General features: G+C 44.5%; 1 protein-coding gene across 2 annotated transcripts in view; it reads left to right on the top strand.

Moving 5' to 3' along the window:
• The first annotated feature begins 4,645 nt into the window (after positions 1-4,645).
• dusp23b (dual specificity phosphatase 23b) overlaps positions 4,646-23,098 on the top strand; it is a 50,773-nt gene continuing 32,320 nt past the window's right edge. The window contains exon 1 of one of the 2 annotated variants that reach the window (XM_070884385.1): positions 4,646-4,765. The gene's annotated coding sequence lies outside the window, so the exon portion shown is untranslated. Of the gene's footprint in view, positions 4,766-4,913; positions 4,952-23,098 lie in introns of those variants that run through there. The other variant, XM_070884386.1, reaches the window with a different exon arrangement.

Below are 23,098 nucleotides of genomic sequence, written 5' to 3'. Positions count from 1 at the left end.
AGCCCTTTCCAAATGCGCTGCTGTGACATCCTTAATAATTGATTCCATCATTTTACCCACGACTGAGGTCAGGCTGATCGGTCTATAATTCATTGTTTTCTCTCTCCATCCTTTTTTAAAAAGTGGGGTTACAATGGCTGCCATCCACTCCATAGGAACTGATCCAGAGTCAATGGAATGTTGGAAAATGACTGTCAATGCATCCGCTATTTCCAAAGCCACCTCCTTAAATACTCTGGGATGCAGTCCATCAGGCCCTGGGGATTTATCGGCCTTCAATCCCATCAATTTCCCCAACACAATTTCCCAACTAATAAGGATTTCCCTCAGTTCCTCCTCCTTACTAAACCCTCTGACCCCTTTTATATCCGGAATGTTGTTTGTGTCCTCCTTAGTGAATACCGAACCAAAGTACTTGTTCAATTGGTCTGCCATTTCTTTGTTCCCCGTTATGACTTCCCCTGATTCTGACTGCAGGGGACCTACGTTTGTCTTTACTAACCTTTTTCTCTTTACATATCTATAGAAACTTTTGCAATCCGTCTTAATGTTCTCTGCAAGCTTCTTCTCATACTCCATTTTCCCTGCCCTAATCAAACCCTTTGTCCTCCTCTGCTGAGTTCTAAATTTCTCCCAGTCCCCGGGTTCGCTGCTATTTCTGGCCAATTTGTATGCCACTTCCTTGGCTTTAATACTATCCCTGATTTCCCTTGATAGCCACAGTTGAGCCACCTTCCCTTTTTTATTTTTACGCCAGACAGGAATGTACAATTGTTGTAGTTCATCCATGCGGTCTCTAAATGTCTGCCATTGCCCATCCACAGTCAACCCCTTAAGTATCATTCGCCAATCTATCCTAGCCAATTCACACCTCATACCTTCAAAGTTAGCCTTCTTTAAGTTCTGGACCATGGTCTCTGAATTAACTGTTTCATTCTCCATCCTAATGCAGAATTCCACCATATTATGGTCACTCTTCCCCAAGGGGCCTCGCACAACGAGATTGCTAATTAATCCTCTCTCATTATACAACACCCAGTCTAAGATGGCCTCCCCCCTAGTTGGTTCCTCGACATATTGGTCTAGAAAACCATCCCTTATGCACTCCAGGAAATCCTCCTCTACCGTATTGCTTCCAGTTTGGCTAGCCCAATCTATGTGCATATTAAAGTCAACCATTATAACTGCTGCACCTTTATTGCATGCACCCCTAATTTCCTGTTTGATGTCCTCCCCAACATCACTACTACTGTTTGGAGGTCTGTACACAACTCCCACTAACATTTTTTGCCCTTTGGTGTTCTGCAGCTCTTCCCATATAGATTCCACATCATCCAAGCTAATGTCCTTCCTAACTATTGCATTAATCTCCTCTTTTACCAGCAATGCTACCCCACCTCCTTTTCCTTTTATTCTATCCTTCCTGAATGTTGAATACCCCTGGATGTTGAGTTCCCAACCCTGATCATCCTGGAGCCACGTCTATGTAATCCCGATCACATCATATTTGTTAACATCTATTTGCACAGTTAATTCATCCACCTTATTACGGATACTCCTTGCATTAAGACACAAAGCCTTCAGGCTTGTTTTTTTAAAACCCTTCGTCCTTTTAGAATTTTGCTGTATACAGTGGTCCTTTTTGTTCTTTGCCTTGGGTTTCTCTGCCCTTCACTTTTCCTCATCTCCTTTCTATCTTTTGCTTTTGTCTCCTTTTTGTTTCCCTCTGTCTCCCTGCATTGGTTCCCATCCCCCTGCCATATTAGTTTAACTCCTCCCCAACAGCACTAGCAAACACTCCCCCTAGGACATTGGTTCCGGTCCTGCTCACGTGCAGACCGTCTGGTTTGTACTGGTCCCACCTCCCCCAGAACCGGTTCCAATGCCTCAGGAATTTGAATCCCTCCCTGCTGCACCACTGCTCAAGCCACGTATTCATCGGCGCTATCCTGCGATTCCTACTCTGACTAGCACGTGGCACTGGTAGCAATCCCGAGATTACTACTTTTGAGATCCTACTAAAGCCAGTCGAGCTTGATTTCTACCCTTTCTCTCATCATGTACGGTACTGCTCTCGCCTTGTGATGGATAGGTCACGCCCCGGAATTAGGTGGATCTGCACTTTTGCTCCTTGGAATTTCCCGATGACTGGTTCGAACAGCGAAGGAAATTTGTTTAAGACCTGGGCACACGAAGTGTCGTCAGCGGGCGATAGCGCTCGGATGTCGTCCCAGTTCCAGCGTATCTTTCCTCGCCAGCTCCTCCCGATCAGCGTGGGACCATCGCCCGGTACCAGCCAGAGTGGTAGCTTGTGCACCGCTCCATCATAGGAGACCTTTACGGTAGCACTGCCGATTACAGTAATCAGTTCTTTCGTGTAAGTTCTTAGTTTTGTGTGAATTGGAGTTAAGACTGGCCTTGAGGCCTTGTTGCACCACAACCTTTCGAAAGTCATTTTGCCCATGATGGACTGGCTCATGCCCGTGTCCAGCTCCATTGACACTGGAAGTCCATTTAGTTCAACGTTCAGCATTATCAGGGGACAATCCGTGGTGAATGTGTGCACCCCATGTACCTCTGCCTCCTCTATCAGAGGTTCTGTTTCGTCGTGATCCTCCGTGGATCTGTCCTCCTCTGCAACGTGGTTGTTTGCAGGTTTAGCAGGCCTAGCAGCTTGCCTACACACTCATTGGAGGTGTCCCATTGTTCCACAGCCTTTGCAAATGTATCCTTTGAATTGGCATGAATGGAAACGATGATCACCCCTGCAGCGCCAACAAGGTGTTAATGGTCTTGCATTCATCACCCTTGATGGTGGACTCTGATTCATCTGCAGACGTGTAGCTGCAGGTATGTGTGACCTGCCCTGTACGTTATGATTTGAAAAAAACATCACTTTGTTCACAGTACTTGTAGCAGCACTTGTGTGCTGAGAGATTTGCTTTGTATTGTCACTGGTGGCAATGAACGCCTGGGATATCGCTATGGCCTTACTCAAGGTTGGGGTCTCCACAGTCAAAAGTTTGCGAAGTATGGTTTCGTGGCCAATGCCAAGTACGAAAAAGTCTCTGAGCATGTGCTCCAAATGTCCTTCAAATTCGCAATGTCCTGCAAGGCATCTTAGCTTGGTGAGAGGTAGCGGGAGGGGAGGTGCAAAGAGACCTGGGTGTCATGGTACATCAGTCATTGAAGGTTGGCATGCAGGTGCAGCAGGCGGTTAAGAAAGCAAATGGCATGTTGGCCTTCATAGCAAGGGGATTTGAGTACAGGGGCAGGGAGGTGTTGCTACAGTTGTACAGGGCATTGGTGAGGCCACACCTGGAGTATTGTGTACAGTTTTGGTCTCCTAACCTGAGGAAGGACATTCTTGCTATTGAGGGAGTGCAGCGAAGGTTCACCAGACTGATTCCCGGGATGGCGGGACTGACCTATCAAGAAAGACTGGATCAACTGGGCTTGTATTCACTGGAGTTCAGAAGAATGAGAGGGGACCTCATAGAAACATATAAAATTCTGACGGGGTTAGACAGGTTAGATGCAGGAAGAATGTTCCCAATGTTGGGGAAGTCCAGAACCAGGGGTCACAGTCTAAGGATAAGGGGTAAGCCATTTAGGACCGAGATGCGGAGGAACTTCTTCACCCAGAGAGTGGTGAACCTGTGGAATTCTCTACCACAGAAAGTTGTTGAGGCCAATTCACTAAATATATTCAAAAAGGAGTTAGATGAAGTCCTTACTGCTAGGGGGATCAAGGGGTATGGTGAGAAAGCAGGAATGGGGTACTGAAGTTGAATGTTCAGCCATGAACTCATTGAATGGCGGTGCAGGCTAGAAGGGCCGAATGGCCTACTCCTGCACCTATTTTCTATGTTTCTATGTTTCTATGACATAACTCACCACTTCCTGGCCTTCAGATCTTTTGAAGGTGTAGGACTGGTACCTCGCCATCAGAACATTTTCCTTCGGGTTGAAATGCTTTCGGACCAGTGTGCACAAATCGTCGTACGATTTCTCCGTGGATTTCGCTGGAGTGAGTAGGTTCTTCATGAGGCCATACGTTGGTGCCCCACAGATGGTGAGGAGGATCGCTCTACGTTTGGCAGCGCTCTCTTCCACATCTAGCTGGTTGGCCACGAAGTATTGGTCAAGTCGTTCCACCAAAGTTTCCCAATCATCGCCCTCTGAGAATATCTCCAGGATGCCCATGTTCTTTGCATCTTTGGGTTTGCTATCTGTGTCTCGTCGCCAGTTGTACTGTATGGAGACAGTCAGACTGAACACTGTGAGCTCAAAATGTGACCGTAGTCTTTTATTGCACATCTCCAGAGTGCTCTCCAACCTGTGAAGCCTCCTTAAATACCTGTGCTCCCAAGGAATTATGGGATCCCTTGGGAATCCAGGGAATGAGCCCTCTGGTGGCTGTACAGAGTATATACAAGTCCAGATACAGTGCTGTCAAACATTAAAATCATTATTATTATTGTTATTTTGGACTCATTTAAAACGTAGTTAATTTAAGTGAACTGTTCTAATTCGGATTAACAAACAAAATAGTTCCTGCATTCTGACTTCTGGCAGCGGAGTATGCAGAAATAATTGTAGGATGTGTCACTTTAACGTGCTATTTATATCTGTGGCGAGTGAATCACGTTGGAGACGTGAACTTGGCAGAAAGCGGAAAGGTCGTGGCGTTGTTATCTGCTTTTAGTTTCTTCGTATTTACATTCTGCAAAGTGTTTTAAGAGGCGCATGTTTAATCGTTGCGGTAAGTGAGATAGATACGCTGTCAAAATGTAAACGGATAAATGTTCCTTGTTTCCTTTAAAGGTTTCGGCGCTTGTTTGATCGGAGTGGTTGACTGGTGACAAATTGTAGTGACGCGAGCAGGCGTCTCGCGGCATTATAGCAATGCAGATCTAAAGGGCTGCTGTCTGCTTTGGAGCGGGCGAAAGTGAGTGTGTTCTGCAAGAGCCCCGGGCTAGATATGTTATTTTATTTGCCTTGTCCTGTTCGATTTTGTGGGCCTAAAAGATTTAGAAGGGGCTGTTTTAGTGTTTCCTTATTGGTGGATACATTGTAAATTGAACACGAAGATGTGTTAGTATCACGAGCTCCAGATCAATAGGAACAAGGATTGAAGTTTAGTATTTGTCACATGGGCCATTATAGTTATGGACCGCGTTTGATTTATTCAAGATTTTTTTTTGGATAGTCTTGCTGTAGCATGTTAAGCGATAAATCCTTCCAAAAGGGCTGAGCCTTCTCTGACGAACATTGGCACATAATTTGATGGGGTGGGTCAAGGCGTGGTGTGTATTGTAAGTCTTGCCTAATGAAGTTTAAGGATTTGAATGGTGAACAAACCTGAAGTGGTAGCTTGGACGTCAGATTATTTAAAGAGAGTTTATTAAAATAATCATTTTTGCCTTTGGAACATGATACATAACATGAATAAGACAATATTTTGGAGTACTTCAAAAATTCATACATTTGGATTGCATAATGTACAAGGTTATAGTATGGTAGTATTGGACAGAAGGAAATGGGTGCCAGATGGCATAATCTCCCTAATGGATTGGTAAATCTCACTTAAATTGTGAATTTCGCTCCCTAATTTAATCTTTTTAAATGTTGGAACATGTTATCTGTTCATTCTTTGTAATAATAAAACAATTTACAGTTGCCATATAAAAGCTATATAAGAGTACATGGTTCAAATAGTAAGATTTATTTTATTGATAGATTCAAAATATATTCTTACCACACCTTTTTTAATTTATTTTGAAATGATTTTTTTTTAAATTGTAGAATCATACAATAAAGAAGTAGACCATTAAACCCATCATGTCCGTGTCGGCTCTTTGAAAGAGTTATTCAATTATTCCTGTTTCTGTACTCCTCTTTTCCCCACAGCCCTGCAAATGTCTCCTTTTTAAGTATACAGGTATATCCAAGACCGTGCTGGGATTAGGGTCCTGGCGAATCAAATAACTAGGGCTGTAGAGAGGGCTTTAAACTAATTAGTGGGGTGAGGCTGGGGATTCAAGTGAGTGAAAATTTAAAAAGTCAAAGAATAAGAAAGCAATAGAGCAGGGTAGCACTGGAGGAAATGAAAACCACAGCATGCCAGGAAGGAACAGAATGTATAAACATAATGGTGAATCAGAAAATGGGGTCAAAGCAGGGAAAAATGTTTAAAAAAAAAAACTTTTAAAAGCTCTTTATCTGAATGCACGTAGCATTCGTAACAAAATGGATGAGTTGACGGCACAAATAGATACAAATGGGTATGATCTGGTGGCCATTGCCAGGTGACCTGGACGAGGAACTAAATATTCTGGGGTATTTGACAATTCGGAAGGACAGTCAGAAAGGAAAAGGAGGTGGGGTAGCTCTGTTAATAAAGGATGAGATCAGTGCGTTAGTGAGATGATAATTGGCTCAGAAGATCAAGACGTTGAATCGGTTTGGGTGGAGATAAGGAATAATAGGGGAAAAAGTTGCTGGTGAGTGTAGTCTATAGGCTCCTTAACTAGCTACATTGTTGGACGGAGTATAAATCAAGAAATAATAGAGGCTTGTAAAAAAGGAACGGCAATAATCATGAGTGATTTTAACCTTCATATTGATTGGACAAAGCAAATTGGCCAGGGTAGTCTTGAGGAAGAGATCATTTAGTATATCTGGGATAGTTTCCTTGAACAGTACATTGCGGAACCAACCAGGGAGCAGGCTAGCTTAGATCTGGTACTGTGTAATGAGACAGGATTAATAAATGATCTCCTAGTAAAAGATCCTCTAGGAATGAGTGACCATGACATGGTTGAATTTCAAATTCAGTTGGAGGGTGAGAAAGTTGGATCTCAAACCAGTGTCCTAAGTTTAACTAAAGGACTCTACAAAGGTATGAAGGCAGAGTTGGCGAAAGTGGACTGGGAAAACAGATTAAAGTGTAGGACAGTTCAGCAGTGGGAGACATTTTAAGGAGATATTTCATAACTTGCAACAAAAATATATATCCCAATGAGAAGGAAAAACTGTAAGCGAAGGGATAACCATCCGTGGCAAACTAAGGAAATAAGGGAGGGCATCAAATTGAAAGCAAGGGCATACAATGTGGCCAAGATTAGTGGGAGACCAGAGGATTGGGAAACTTTTAAAAGCCAACAAAGAATGACTTAAAAAAAAAAATGATAGAGGGAAGAAAAATTATGAAAGTAAACTAGCCAAAATATAAAAACAGATAGTAAGAGTTTCTACAAGTACATGAAAAGGAAAAGAGTGGCTAAAATAAATGTTGGTCCCCTAGAGGATGAGACTGGGGCATTAATAATGGAGAATAGGGAAATGGCAGAGACGTTAAACAAATATATTTTGTATCGGTCCTCACGGTAGAATACACTAAAAACATCCCAATAGTGGATAATCAAGGGGTTATTGGGAGGGAGGAACTTAATACAATCACTATCACCTAAAGAAGTAGTACTCAGCAAAATAATGGGACTAAAGGCGGACAAGTCCCCTGGACCTGATGGCTTACATCCTAGAGTCTTAAAAGAAGTGACTGCAGAGATAGTGGATGCATTGGTTGTGATCTACCAAAATTCTTTGCATTCTGGGGCGGTCCCAGTGGATTGGAAAACCGCAAATGTAATGCCCCTATTTAAAAAGGAGGCAGACAAAAAGCAGGAAACTATAGACCAGTTAGCCTAACATTTGTCGTTGGGAAAAGGCTGGAATCCATTATTAAGGAAGCAATAGCAGGGCTTTTGGAAAAGCATAATTAAATTAAGCAGAGTCAGCATGGTTTTATGAAAGGGAAATCATGTTTGACAAATTTGCTGGAGTTCTTTGAGAATGCTTTGAGCAGGGTGGATAAGGGGGAACCATGGATGTGGTGTAGTTGGATTTCCAGAAGGCATTCGATAAGGTGCCACATAAGATGTTACTGCACAAGATAAAAATTCACGGCGTTGGGGGTAATTTATTAGCATGGATAAAGGATATGCTAGTTAACAGGAAACAGAGAATCAGGATAAATGGGTCATTTTCTGGTTGGCAAACAGTAATTAGTGGGGTGTTGTAGGGGGTCAGTGCTGGGGCCTCAACTATTTACAATCTATATTAATGACTTGGAAGAAGGGACTGAGTGCAATGTATCCAAGTTTGCTGATGATACAAAGATGGTTGGGAGAGCAAATTGTGAGGAGGACACACAAAATCTGCAAAGGGATATAGACAAGCTAAATGAATGGGCACAAATTTGGCAGATGAGTATAATGTGGGAAAATATGAGGTTATCCACTTTGGCAGAAAAATAGAAAAGCAAATTATAATTTAAATGGAGACAAATTGCAAAGTGCTGCAGTACAGAGGGTCCTGGGGTTCTTGTGCATGAAACACAAAGTGAGTATGCAGGTACAACAAGTAATCAGGAAGGCAACTGGAATGTTGGCCTTTATTGCCAGGGTGATAGAGTATAAAAGCAGAGAAGTCCTGCTACAACTGTACAGGGTATTGGTGAGGCCACACCTAGAGTACTGCATACAGTTTTGGTCTCCGTATTTAAGGAAGGATATACTTGCATCGGAGGCTGTTCAGAGATGTTTCACTAGGTTGACTGTGGAGATGAGGGGGTTGACTTATGAAGATAAATTGAGTAGGTTGGGCTTATACTCATTGGCGTTCAGAAGAATGAGAGGTGATCTTATTGAAACATATAAGATAATGAGGGGGCTCGACAAGGTGGATGCAGAGGATATTTCCACTCATAGGGGAAACTAAAACTAGGGGATAGTCTCAGAATGAGGGGTCACCCATTTAAAACTGAGATGAGGAGGAATTTCTTCTCTGAGGGTTGTAAATCTATGGAATTCTCTGCCCCAGAGAGCTGTGGAGGCTGGGTCATTGAGTATATTTAAGGTGGAGATCGACAGATTTTTGAGCGATAAGGGAATAGAGGGTTATGGGGAGCGGACAGGGAAGTGGAGCTGCGTCCATGATCAGATCAACCATGATCTTATTAAATAGTGGAGCAGGCTCGAGGGGACAGATGGCCTACTTCTCCTATTTCTTATGTTCTTTTTAAATCTGCTTCCACCACCCTCTGGGACACGACTCTGAAAGTAGAAAAAGGACAGATACTTTCCCTTTCTCCTTTATCATCGGTTAATATATCTTTTCTTTCCCAACAGAATTTATAATTTGAGCTGGAATGATTCCATCATGCTATACATCTTCTTGCCTGTGGGGGACAAGGGACAAAAACGGAGTGATATTCCTGGCTCTGCATCCTATGTCCGCCCACAATATACCATCGGCCGTCGCTACTTGTACCATTCATGATATCTAAGGAGTTTCCTTTTTTGTAATATACTATGTCCGAGAAGTTTGTAGGGCTTATCTCAGGAAGACAGATGGACAGGAGGTGGTTCCGGATCTGGGGTCGGGGAGTTTCTTGCAGCTCCCATGACATAAGAACATAAGAATTAGGAACAGGAGTAGGCCATCTAGCCCCTCGAGCCGGCTCCGCCATTCAAAAAGATCATGGCTGATCTGGCCGTGGACTCAGCTCCACTTACCCGCCCGCTCCCCATAACCCTTAATTCCCTTATTGGTTAAAAATCTATCGATCTGTGACTTGAAAACATTCAATGAGCCAGCCTCAACTGCTTCCTTGGGCAGAGAATTCCACAGATTCACAACCCTCTGGGAGAAGAAATTCTTTCTCAACTCGGTTTTAAATTGGCTCCCCTGTATTTTGAGGCTGTGCTCCCTAGTTCTAGTCTCCCCGACCAGTGGAAACAACCTCTCTGCCTCTATCTTGTCTATTCCTTTTATTATTTTAAATGTTTCTATAAGATCACCCCTCATCCTTCTGAACTCCAACGAGTAAAGACCCAGTCTACTCAATCTATCATCATAAGGTAACCCCCTCATCTCCGGAATCAGCCTAGTGAATCATCTCTGTATCCTTCCTTAAGTAAGGTGACCAAAACTGCACGCAGTACTCCAGGTGCGGCCTCACCAATACCCGGTACAGTTGCAGAAGGACCTCCCTGCTTTTGTACTCCATCCCTCTCGCAGTGAAGGCCAACATTCCATTCACCTTCCTGATTACCTGCTGCACCTGCAAACTAACTTTTTGGGATTCTCTTCCGCTCTTACATCCGGTCCAGGGTGTCCTTGGAGATGGAGCACGCGGTGTCCACCGGTACGCTCGCGGCCTTCCGCGAGAGGTGGGCACCGGAGGGACTGGAGTGCATCATCACGCCCGGCAACCAAATTTTAATTTGATTTTACGTTTTAAAGTTTAATTTGTTTTAATTGCCGGTGCTTTTAGTGTCCCCTTCCCTTTTATAGGGGGCACTGGGGAAAAATTGTGATTTTAGTGCCCAAAAAAAAACCAAAAAAAAAAAAAGAAAAACACAAAAAAAAAACCAAAAAAAAGGAAAAAAAAGGGCCTTGTAAATGTCTGGTGTGTCACCCAAATCGAGTGGCACGGTTTAATGTTTTATGTTTTGCAGGTAGACTCTAAAAGAGTTTCATGCACAAGGACCCCCAGGATGTTGTAATTTCTCCCCATTCAAATAATATTCCCTTTACTATTTTTTTTTTCCAAGGTGGATGACCTCACATTTTCAGACATTGTATTCCATCTGCCAAACCTTAGCCCATTCACTTAACCTATCGAAATCTCTTCGCAGCCTCTCTGTGTCCTCTACACAACCCGCTTTCCCACGAATCTTTGTGCCATCTGCAAATTTTGTTACACTACACTCTATACCCTCTTCCAGGTAATCTATGTATATTGTAAACAGTTGTGGTCCCAGCGCCGATCCCTGTGGCACACCACTAACCACCGATTTCCAACCCGAAAAGGACCCATTTATCCCGACTCTCTGCTTTCTGTTAGCCAGCCAATTCTCTATCCATGCTAATACATTTCCTCTGACTCCGTGTACCTTTATCTTCTGCAGTAACCTTTTGTGTGGCACCTTATCGAATGCCTTTTGGAAATCTAAATACACCACATCCATCAGTACACCTCTATCCACCATGCTCGGTATATCCTCAAAGAATTCCAGTAAATTAGTTAAACATGATTTCCCCTTCATGAATCCATGTTGCGTTTGCTTGATTGCACTATTCCTATCTAGATGTCCCGCTATTTCTTCCTTAATGATAGCTTCAAGCATTTTCCCCACTACAGATGTTAAACTAACACGCCTATAGTTACCTGCCTTTTGTAAACCGAGGCGTTACATTAACTGCTTTCCAATCCGCTGGTACCTCCCCAGAGTCCAGAGAATTTTGGTAGATTATAACGAATGCATCTGCTATAACTTCTGCCATCTCTTTTAATACCCTGGGATGTATTTCATCAGGACCAGGGGACTTGTCCACCTCGAGTCCCATTAGCCTGTCCAGCACTACCCCCCCCTAGTGATAGTGATTATCTCAAGGTCCTCCCTTCCCACATTCCCGTGACCAGCAATTTTTGGCATGGTTTTTGTGTCTTCCACTGTGAAGACCGAAGCAAAATAATTGTTTAAGGTCTCAGCCATTTCCACATTTCCCATTATTAAATCCCCCTTCTCATCTTCTAAGGGACCAACATTTACTTTAGTTACTCTTTTCCGTTTTATATATCGGTAAAAGCTTTTACTATCTGTTTTCATGTTTTGCGCAAGTTTACTTTCGTAATCTATCTTTATTGCTTTCTTAGTCATTCTTTGCTGTTGTTTAAAATGTTCCCAATCTTCTAGTTTCCCACTAACCTTGGCCACCTTATACGCATTGGTTTTTAATTTGATACTCTCGTTTATTTCCTTGGTTATCCGCAGCTCGCTATCCCTTCTCTTACTGCCCTTTTTCACTGGAATATATTTTTGTTGAGCACAATGAAAGAGCTCCTTAAAAGTCCTCCACTGTTCCTCAATTGTGCCACCGTTTAGTCTGTGTTCCCAGTCTATTTTAGCCAACTCTGCCCTCATCCCACTGTAGTCCCCTTTGTTTAAGCATAGTACGCTCGTTTGAGACACTACCTCACCCTCAATCTGTATTACAAATTCAACCACACTGTGATCACTCATTCCGAGAGGATCTTTTACTAGGAGATCGTTTATTATTCCTGTCTCATTGCACAGGACCAGATCTAAGATAGCTTGCTCCCTTGTAGGTTCTGTAACATACTGTTCTAACAATCCTGTATGCATGCTATGAATTCCTCCTCAAGGCTACGCCGTGTGATTTGATTTGACCAATCGATATGTAGGTTAAAATCCCCCATGATTACTGCCGTTCCTTTTTCACATGCCTCCATTATTCCCTTGATTATTGTCCGCCCCACTGTGAAGTTATTATTTGGGGCCCTATAAACTACGCCCACCAGTGACTTTTTCTCCTTACTATCTCTAATCTCCACCCACAATGATTCAACATTTTGTTCATTAGAGCCAATATCATCTCTCACAACTGCCCTGATATCATCCTTTATTAACAGAGCTACCGCACCTCCTTTCCCTTCTTGTCTATCTTTCCAAATTGTCAGATACCCCTGTATGTTTAATTCCCAGTCTTGGCCACCTTGCAACCACGTTTCTGTAATGGCCATCAAATCATACCCATTTGTAATGATTTGTGCCGTCAACTGATTTACTTTATTTCGAATGCTGCGTGCGTTTAGCTAGAGTGTTTTAATACTAATTTTTAAACCATGATTTTTAGTTTTGACTCCTCCTGCAGCCCTTTTGTATTCATACATATTGTCCCTTCCTATCACCTTGTGGTTTACACTTACCCCAGTGCCACTCTGCTCTGTTGCCTCCTGCCTTTTGCATTCTTTCTTGGGGTCCTGTTCATCTGAGCTCTCACCCACTCTTAACTAGCTCAGAGCCCTCTCCTGGTTTCCAAATACTGTCCACTTTCATTTGGATTTTACTGTACCTGATTAGATGGGATTATCCCATCGGGCACCCGTGCTTCATCTCACGAGAGGATGAAATCCGGTTCACCATGCTCATAATCATTTCCTGTTGTCTCCTTGACCTGCTGGTGGGCTGAAAAAGCTTCATCTGGTTAATATGAAACCACTTAATTTTCTTAGGTAACTGAACCGCGTACGCCATGGGACTAGCTTTGTCAATGATACAATACGGTCCCTTGTACAGGGGTTCAAACACTCACACCCTTTCCTAGTTTCATACCATTACCTGGCTTCCCACCTTGAAGCTTAAAGGTTTTGACACTGCCCCAGCCTTTGAATCACCCGTGAACCTGCCTAAAGCATAGGGAGTCCCACTTGACCAGGGAGACTTCATCGGGGAGGGAGAGTGGACGACCGCTCCAGTGTCGACCAAATAGTCCCCCCTCTCTCCCTTGTAAGAGTTTGCCTTCTTACAAAGGCGTTTAGACCCTGAAATTTACTGAAGAATACGCTGACAAAATCAATTCTGACCCAACTTTAACTTTATTAGCAATTGATCAGTACTTAGCAGGCCCATCCACCTTCCCATTTCCCGTGGTTTGCTCCTTCCTGCTGCCACTTCCTTGAGGCACCCCAGTCATCTCACATACCTTGCCCTTAGGCTTATCCATTATTCCAGTGTTCTTTTTGTTCACCTGATGCACCTCAAAACGCAGGGTCATTTTCCTCAAAACCCTCACCTCTGTATTACCATCACCCACATGTTCCAGATCAAAGTCCGACATAGCCAGCAGTCTGCGGTATTTACAAGCTGCTATCCGGGCACACAGCCAATGGTTACGTGCCTGCCCATTCAGATCCGCTTGCCTTACTACCCCACCCATGGCAGGCAGGCAGAGTCAGAATGGATTTATGAAGGGGAAGTCATGTTTGACAAATTTGCTGGAATTCTTTGAGGATGTAACAAACAGGGTGGATAAAGGGGAACCAGTGTATGTGGTGTATTTGGACTTCCAGAAGGCATTTGACAAGGTGCCACATAAAAGGTTACTGCACAAGATAAAAGCTCATGGTGTTGGGGGTAATATATTAGCATGGATACAGAATTGGCTAACTAACAGAAAACAGAGAGTCGGGATAAATGGTTCATTCTCGGGTTGGCAATCAGTAACTAGTGGGGTGCCACAGGGATCAGTGCTGGGACCCCAAATGTTTCATCATAGGCAGTCCCTCGGAATCGAGGAAGACTTGCTTCCACTCCTGAAGTGAGTTCTTTGGTGGCTGAACAGTCCAATACGAGAGTCACAGGTGGGACAGATAGTCATTGAGAGAAGGGGTGGGTGGGAATGGTTTGCCGCACGCTCGTTCCGTTGTCTGCATTTGATTTCTGCATGCTCTCGGCATTGAGACTCGGTGCTCAGCGCCCTCTCGGATGCACTTCCTACACTTAGGGTGGTCTAGGGCCAAGAACTCCCAGATTTCAGTGAGGATGTTACACTTTATCAAGGAGGCTTTGAGAGTGTCCTTGTAGTGTTTTCGCTGCCCACCTTTGGCTCGTTTGCCATGAAGGAGCTCCGAGTAGAGCACTTGCTGTTGGAGTCTCGTGTCTGGCATGCGGACTACGTGGCCTGCCCAGCGAGGCTGATCGAGTATGGTCAGTGCTTCAATGCTGGGGATGTTAGTCTGAATGAGGACGCTGATGTTGGTGCGCCTGTCCTCCCAGGGGATTTGTAGGATCTTGCTGAGACATCATTGGTGATATTTCTCCAGCAACTTGAGGTGTCTACTGTACATGGTCTATGTGTCTGAGTCATACAGGAGGGCAAGTATTACTACAGCCCTGTAGACCATGAGTTTGGTGGCAGTTTTGAGGGCCTGGTCTTCAAAAACTCTTTTCCTCAGGCGGCCAAAGGCTGCACTGGCGCACTGAGGTTATGCACTTTGGCAGAAAAAAATCAAAGAGCAAGTTATTATTTAAATGGAGAAAAATTGCAAAGTGCTGCAGTACAGTGGGACCTGGGGGTACTTGTGCATGAAGCACAAAAGGTTAGTATGCAGGTACAGCAAATGATCAGGAAGGCCGATGGAATCCTGGCCTTTTTTGCAAAGGCGATGGAGTATAAAAGCAAGGAAGTCTTGCTACAGTTATACAGGGTATTGGTGAGGCCACACCTGGAATACTGCGTACAGTTTTGGTTTCCATATTTAAGAAAGGATATACTTGCTTTGGAGGCAGTTCAGCGAAGGTTCACTAGGTTGATTCCAGAGATAAGGGGGTTGACTTATGAGGAAAGGTTGAGTAGGTTGGGCCTCTACTCATTGGAATTCAGAAGATTCTTATCGAAACTTATAAGATTATGAGGGGCTTTGACAAGGTGGATGCAGAGAGGATGTTTCCACTGATAGGGGAGACTAGAACTAGGGGGCATAATCTTAGAATAAGGGGCCACCTATTTAAAACTGAGATGAGTAGGAATTTCTTCTCTCAGGTTTGTAAATCTGGAATTTGCTGCCTCAGAGAGCTGTTGAAACTGGGACATTGAATGGATTTAAGGCAGATATCGTCAGTTTCTTAACTGATAAGGGAATAAGGGGTTATGGGGAGCGGGCAGGGAAGTGGACTTGAGTCTATGATTGGATCAGCCATGATCGTATTAAATGGCAGAGTAGGCTTGAGGAGCCATATCTCCTGCTTCTATTTCTTATATTCTTACGACGTCCTTGTAAGTTGGCCACAGCTGTTGGCAAAAGTGATTGGGGGTTCATTGGGGGCCTGCTCTGCTTCCGCCATGGCTTTAAACAAATTCCCTTTACCAGCCCCCATGACTGGTGCCTTTAAACCATCATACTTGCCTCCCGCTCTTTTAATTTTGGAGGAAGACCTGCAAAAATACCAGGACTTGGGGTGTAGAGCAATAAATGCTTATTTTCTTCATCATCCACGATGCTGAAAATGGCGATCTGTTCTACCTCTAGGAAATTCCCCTGGGGGTCCCCTCCCATTTCTAATCTCTTTATGTTACTAGACAACTTTCTCAACTCTTCCGTTCTGTGCAGAATCTCGAATTCCCAATGTAGTGGCCCCAGGGTTCCTGCCTCCGCATCAACGGTTGGTGGCACATACTGTCTTTGAAGCACCGGAGCCATAGGTGGTGGCCAGGCTTCCTCTGGTGGGCCATTCTCTGGCCCCTGTTCTATTCCTGCTCCTAACCCTTGGTCAGGGTTAGCTGCGGCACCGGAAGGAAGGAGGCTTTTCGGCCAGGGTTAGTAAAGGCACCGGGCGGGGGGGTGGCGGGGAAGAGATCGACTTTTGGCATAAACTCTTTAATAACTTAATACTGGTAAGCTGCTGCAATGTGTAGTGTGCTTGTACAGGTTGCTGTGAGCTGGCCAAAATGTGTTGTATGTTTCATTTCGAGCCTCAGCCCACTGTGTGTCCCTTGTTACCCTGGCAACCCAATCTTTTTGGCGCAGACCTTAAGCTCTACCCTCAAAGCTAAAGGGCGGGCTACGCGCCGTGAAAATCAACAATTCAAACGGGGAAAGCTGGATGATTTTTTTTGGTGTAGTTGGGCCCGAAAAAAACAGGCATAACTCCAAGTACGCCAAAAAACGGCTTTGGGGAAAATTGAGCCCATTTACTTTATATTTAAGCAATTCTAAGCAAAAACTCACACGCAACTAATACTACCGGTGGTACAGCGTCTAGTAATTAGTCTGTGGCTCTGTGGTTGGCAACTGCCTTCTCTCTGGCTGCAGCAGGTACTGTGCTCTTGCACTGTAATTATACTTGCGCAGTGGGCCGGTAGCCAATTTCTTAAGGCCAGAGTTATTTAATTTTCCTCTTCAGCAGACAATTAAATGTGTGTTTTTTTTTTCAATGCTCTTATCAATAATCCATTCATTAAAAATGTTCCTTAAAGACATCATTGCCTTATCAATTTCTCGGGATATCTCCACTGTCTGTCCAAGGTCAGTCATTCCTTCTATCTGAGAAAGTACAGCTTTTGTTTAATTAACAGATCCCACAGTAGCTTCTTGGTTTTGCAAAGTTTGCTGGTTACAGAATTTGGTCAGTTTGTAAATTCGGCCATCTTAAAAGCAGAAAATGGTATATTCTTATAGACTTGAGCACACAAAAAATCTAGGCTGACACTCCAGTGCCGTACTGAGGGAATGGTGCACTGTCGGAGATGCCGTCTTTCAGATGGGATGTTAAACCGAGACCCCGTCTGCTCTCGGGTGGATGTAAAAGATCCCATGGCACTATTTCAAAGAAGAGCAGGGGAGTTATCCCCGGTGTCCTGGCCAATATTTATCCCTCAATCAACATAACATAAAAAACAGATTATCTGGTCATTATCACATTGCTGTTTGTGGGAGCTTGCTTGTGCGCAAATTGGCTGCTGTGTTTTCGACATTACAACAGTGACTGCGCTCCAAAAAGTACTTCATTGACTGTAAAGCACTTTGAGATGTTTGGTGGTCATGAAAGGATCTATATAAATCGAAGTCTTTTAAGTCTTTCTTTCCTCACTCTCATTAGCCCCTTGATTCCCCACTATTTTTGGTATGCTTTTTGTGTCTTCTGCTAATGAAGACCAATGTAATGTATTGCCTCATGGGTTCTTTGCTTAAGAATTCATAACAACACATTTCTGTTAAGAACTAGTTGGTTTATTAGCAAAGGCTTAACAATCACACGACACATTACCAGTTCACAATCACCTGCCTCAATGTGGATCCCCCGAACCTAATTGGCTGGGGTTTTATTGAGTCTTGTGAACATCACGTGACTGGGTAAGCCACTCGCAACTCAACAGCTCTACAACTATTTTAGTGAAAAACTATAAATCAATTGCCCCCTTAGTAAAGGGGCATTAGAACCGACAAATTAAACTCTGGAACAAAAAACCAATCAAATTAAAATTTGGTTGCCGGGAGTGATAATGCACTTCAGTCCCTCCGGTGGCCACCTCTCGCGGCAGGCTGCGAGCATACCGGTGGACACTGCGTGCTCCATCTCCAGGGACACCCTGACGTGAATGTAACAACAGAAGAGAGGCAGGCAGTCGGTCTGAATGACCCCCTTGACCGCTCGCTGCATGGACCGGTTAATGGCCTTATCTATTCAAGTCTGTGTCCCTTGGACTTAAGGGAGCGAAAATGAGGGCTGTACCAGGGGAATGGCCGGGGAGTAATTGTTTTAATAGGGACGAGGGCATCAAAGGTGGTGGTGAGGGTGCGATGAGCAGAAATGTTATGGTGAATGGAGGGCCATAGGCTGGACAGTTGGGAGTTCACAAGTACAATTGTAAGAGAGTCAGGAGAGTGTTTTTTCCAGGGGCGGACTCAAAGAGGTAGGGTTGGGGGGTGTGGAAGGGGGATGTGGGTGGAGAACGATATGTGGAAGTGGTCGGAGATGGTCTTCTTTGCAGTTGACATGATGGAAGTAGCGAAGCCATGAGTGATGGCAAGGTCAAGTGGGTGGCTGTGAATATGAGTTGGGGAGTTTACATGGGGGAGGGAGGATAGGAGGCTAGTGAACTCACAGGAGAGAGCATAATGAATTGAGATGGAGTTGGAAATCACCGAGGATGAGAAGTCGTTCGGTGCAGAGGCTGAGGGAGGAAAGTAGTGAAGAAATATCGGTAATATAATTTTTATGGTACTTGGGTGGACGGTAGAGAAGGAGAATTTTAAATGAGAGGGGGAGATGCTCTAAGGAGGGGAAAGTGCCGGAGGAGTCGGGGGACAGACCAAGCTGTGATTAGCTGATGAGAGCCACACCACTGCCACGGCAGTCTGAACGGAACAAGTGGTGAAAGATATAGCCAGGTAGGGAGGCTTCATTTAAGGGTAAGGTGTTATTGCCCCTCAACCTGTCTGGACCATGATGTCGATGTCATCATCCACGATAAGCTCATGGATGGCAAGGGCCTTGTTCGCAAGTGAATGGACATTCTGGAGGGAGATACGGAGAGGGTCGGTGATGGCTGCCCCACTGCCAGCGTCCACAGGGTCAGCGCTGGACGGGATGAGTTGGATGGGGAGGAGATTGGCAAGTTTAGCCTCCAGTGGGTGCCCTGGCGGGAAGGTCGGCGAGGGAGTAGGCTGGGACAGTTGGGGTTGCTGCCCGTAAGGAGGCAGTGACTAGTGCCTCGATGGACCCTTTGTACGATGCCAAGAGAGGCACAGAGTGAAGCTATAGGCTTATCTAGGAGGAAGTCAAGCCTAGGACGATGGCAGGAGAGTAGGAAAATCGAAGGGTAATGAAGGATTGGAGTAGGGATTTGGGAGGGCAGAGTATCCGAGAGAGGAGAGCTGAAAGGATGCATGGCAATAGCAGTGAGCGGTCAGGGAGAGAGAAACAGAAAAGCCAAGAGGGGGGGGAAAGTGGTAAAGTATTGAATGGCTTGGGTCCGGAGCAGCAGCCAACGTGCACAAGCGAATGGATGCAGGAAAAGCTCAGGTTACATAGGCTTGTTTAAATGTAATAGTTAATGGGATACAATAGTAGGGAGACCAGGTTCAAAGTCAGAGGTCCCATGGAAGGACAAAGCTGACATAGCAAGATGGGGCCAGCACGGTGCATTGACAAACCGCTGTCCAAAGCAGGCGAGTGAAGTCCAGAAGCTATTTGATGTGTAGCGAGTTCAAGGTTGTGTCGTAGGAAGGAGCGTTGGTAGTGTTGCTGAAAGATGATGACGAAGTTGACTCAAGTTTGTAAGTCACTGTAGATCAAAGCAGCAGAGATAAAATAAAACCACAGCCAGCGACCAGCAAAGTTGAAAGTAGGTAAAACGAGTGAAGGAACAGCTGCTAGCTGGAAGCTAACAGAGCTGAAAAACCAGTAGAAACAGTTCAGTCGAGACTCAAATGCAGTTAAAAGGAAAAAGAAACTTTATCAGCAGAGACAGAGAAACAGCAGGTGAGTCTTACAGTATAGTCCAGTGCAGAAATGCACTAAATATAATTATAAATAAGAGTTTATTCACCACATATTAATGTTGGAAATATACTTGTTTAACTTATTTTTTTACATTGGGAAGCTGATGCTTTCCTCAACATAGAAACAATTCAAAGTAGAAAATATTACATAAACATAAGAACATACAAAATAGGAGCAGGAGTAGGCCATACGGCCCCTCGAGCCTGCTCCGCCATTTAATACGATCATGGCTGACCCGCTAATAGACTCTGGTCCACTTCCCTGCCCACTCCCCATAATGCCTTATCGGTTAAGAAACTGTCTATCTCGGTCTTAAATTTATTCAATTACCCAGCTTTCACAGCTCTCTGAGGCAGCGAATACCACAGATTTACAACCCTCTGCAAGAAGAAATTCCTCCTCATCTCAGTTTTAAAAGGGTGGCCCCTTATTCTAAGATTATGCCCCTTAGTTCCAATGGAAATATCCTCTCTGCATCCACCTTGTCAAGCCCCTTAAAATATACATTTCGATAAGATCACCTCCCATTCTTCTGAATTCCAATGAGTAGACGCCCAACCTACTCAACTTTTCCTCATAAGTCAACCCCCTCATCTCCGGAATCAACTGAGTGAATCTTCTCTGAACTACCTCCAAAGCAAGTATATTCTTTCTTAAATATGGAAACCAAAACTGCACGCAGTATTCCAGGTGTGGCCTCAACAAAACCCAGTATAACTGTAGAAAGACTTCCCTGCTTTTATACTCCATCTCTTTTGCAATAAAGGCCAAGATTCCATTGGCCTTCCTGATCACTTACTGTACTTGCATACTAATCTTTTGTGTTTAAAGCACCAGGACCCCAGGTCCTGCTGTACTGCAGCACTTTGCAATTTTTCTCCATTTAAATAATAACTTGCTCTTTGATTTTTTTTTTCCTACAAAAGTGCATAACCTGACACTTTCCAACATTATACTCCCATCTGTCAAATTTTTGCCCACTCACTTAGCCTGTCTATGTCCTTTTGCAGATTTTTTGTGTCCTCCTCACACATTGCTTTTCCTCCCAACTTGGCTACGTTGCACTCGGTCCCGTCATCCAAGTCGTTAATGTAGATTGTAAATAGTTGGGGTCCCAGCACTGATCCCTGCGGCACCCCACTAGTTACTGATTGCCAAACCCGACTCTCTGTTTTCTGTTAGTTAGCCAATCCTATATCCATGCTAATTATCATCATAGGCAGTCCCTCGGAATCGAGGAGGACTTGCTTCCACTCTTAACATGAGTTCTTAGGTAGCTGAACAGTCCAATACGAGAACCACAGACTGTCGCAAGTGGGGCAGATAGTCGTTGAGGGAAGTGGCAGGTGGGACTGGTTCGCCACACGCTCTTTCTACTGCCTGCACTTGATTTCTGCATGCTCTCGGCGATGAGACTCGAGGTGCTCAGCGGCCTCCCGGATGCACTTCCTCCATTTAGGGCGGTCTCTGGTCAGGGATTCCCAGGTGTCGGTGGGGATGTTACTTTTTATCAAGGAGGCTTTGAGGGTGTCCTAGAAACGTTTCCTCTGCCCACCTTGGGCTCGTTTGCCGTGAAGGAGTTCCGAGTAGAGTGCTTGCTTTGGGAGTCTTGTGTCAGGCATGCGAACAATGTGGCCCGCCCAGCGGAGCTGATCGAGTGTGGTCACTGCTTCAATGCTGGGGATGTTGGCCTGATTGAGGACGCTAACATTGGTACATCTGTCCTCCCAGGGGATTTGCAGGATCTTGCGGAGACATCGTCGGTGGTATTTCACCGGTGATTTGAGGTGTCTACTGTATATGGTCCATGTCTCTAAGCCATACAGGAGGGCGGGTATCACTACAGCCCTGTAGACCATGGGCTTGGTGGCAGATTTGAGGACGTGATCTTCGAATACTCTTTTCCTCAGGCGACCGAAGGCTGCACTGGAAGCAGTGTTGAATCTTGTCATCAATGTCTGCCCTTGTTGATAAGAGGCACTAATCTAGTGAGAACAAGTAATAGCGCTGAGAGAATGACCCGGGAACCTTTGAGTCATTTCGAATTGGAACAGCATTTGGTAAGAGCTCTGGAACCTGGCAAGCGTTGTCTCAGGCGGCCGTTGACTAATGGCTGCCTTAGGACCCACAATTCTCTGCATTCCATATACCCCGCTGATTGTCCCGCTGAGAGTGTGCATGCTCCCCTAGGCCACGTTTCATTCAGAAAGAGAAATAGTTGGACTCCATGAAGATGAGTGAAGAAACCCGGAGGCGCTGGAGCTGCGATTAAATGGTGCTGGGCCCCGGTGGCTCTGGTTCTGGGCCTGAGACATGCACTTGGTGACTTGTTGCTGAGGCCTGCGCTCACCCAGTTCAGTTTCCTGGACCTGCTCCCCACAGGGAGGCAGTATCCGGCCGCATTTTGGATCAGCATACCGTGGGGGCCTGACTGATGACAACAAGAACAACAACAAAAGTCACCAGTTCTTTGGGCTTGCAAGCTGTGAGCTGAATTATTTTGATGAATGCTCTTTTTGTAGACTTATCAAACTGATGTTGAAAATTGTATTCAGGTTGCTGATGAGGGTCTCTTGTGTCACACTCGTGTTACAGCATTTCCTTTCCACCTATGGGAGTTGGGTTTGAATCCATTGTGGAGAGATGAAAGGAAAATCCCTAGTCTTCTGTTTTGAAAGGCCAGGGCAGTATTACTGAATCACATAACTTTACATGAGTTATGGAATCATACTGAAGGCTGATATTTTAGGAAAGTAAACCTTTTGCACAATGAAGGGTGACCACTAGCTTTAGAAGTAATGATAGAGATTCTGAATTTTGGACTCTCGCGCAAAAAAACATTGCTAAAGGTTTAGATTTGACTCCGTGTAGTTTCCAAAGGACACAAGTCCTCAGACAGAAGACCACTCTGTGAAGTGAAGGCAGAAAGTGAAGTTATATTTTTATTCTTGTATTTGGAATATATTTTCAGGTCAACTTCTCAAAAAAAAAATGATCCTGATTGCTAGACAGCGAACGTGTCTTGGTGAACCTTAGGCAATTTTAAAAAAATATTTCAATTCAATTGGTGTAATGCAGACAAATGAGACCCATGGATGTGTAACCCAAGAAGACGGTCCTGAACTGGAAATGTTAATGTGACTGAGTATCTGATTAAAGCTGAACAGTACCAAGGCAGGAGGGAAAGGGAAGCACTTTTTAATCTTAAATTAGGCCGC

The sequence above is a fragment of the Pristiophorus japonicus genome, chromosome 7, assembly GCF_044704955.1.
Source record: "Pristiophorus japonicus isolate sPriJap1 chromosome 7, sPriJap1.hap1, whole genome shotgun sequence".
Classification (NCBI taxonomy): Eukaryota; Metazoa; Chordata; class Chondrichthyes; family Pristiophoridae; genus Pristiophorus; species Pristiophorus japonicus.
This window is presented reverse-complemented; position numbering and strand designations above follow the sequence as displayed.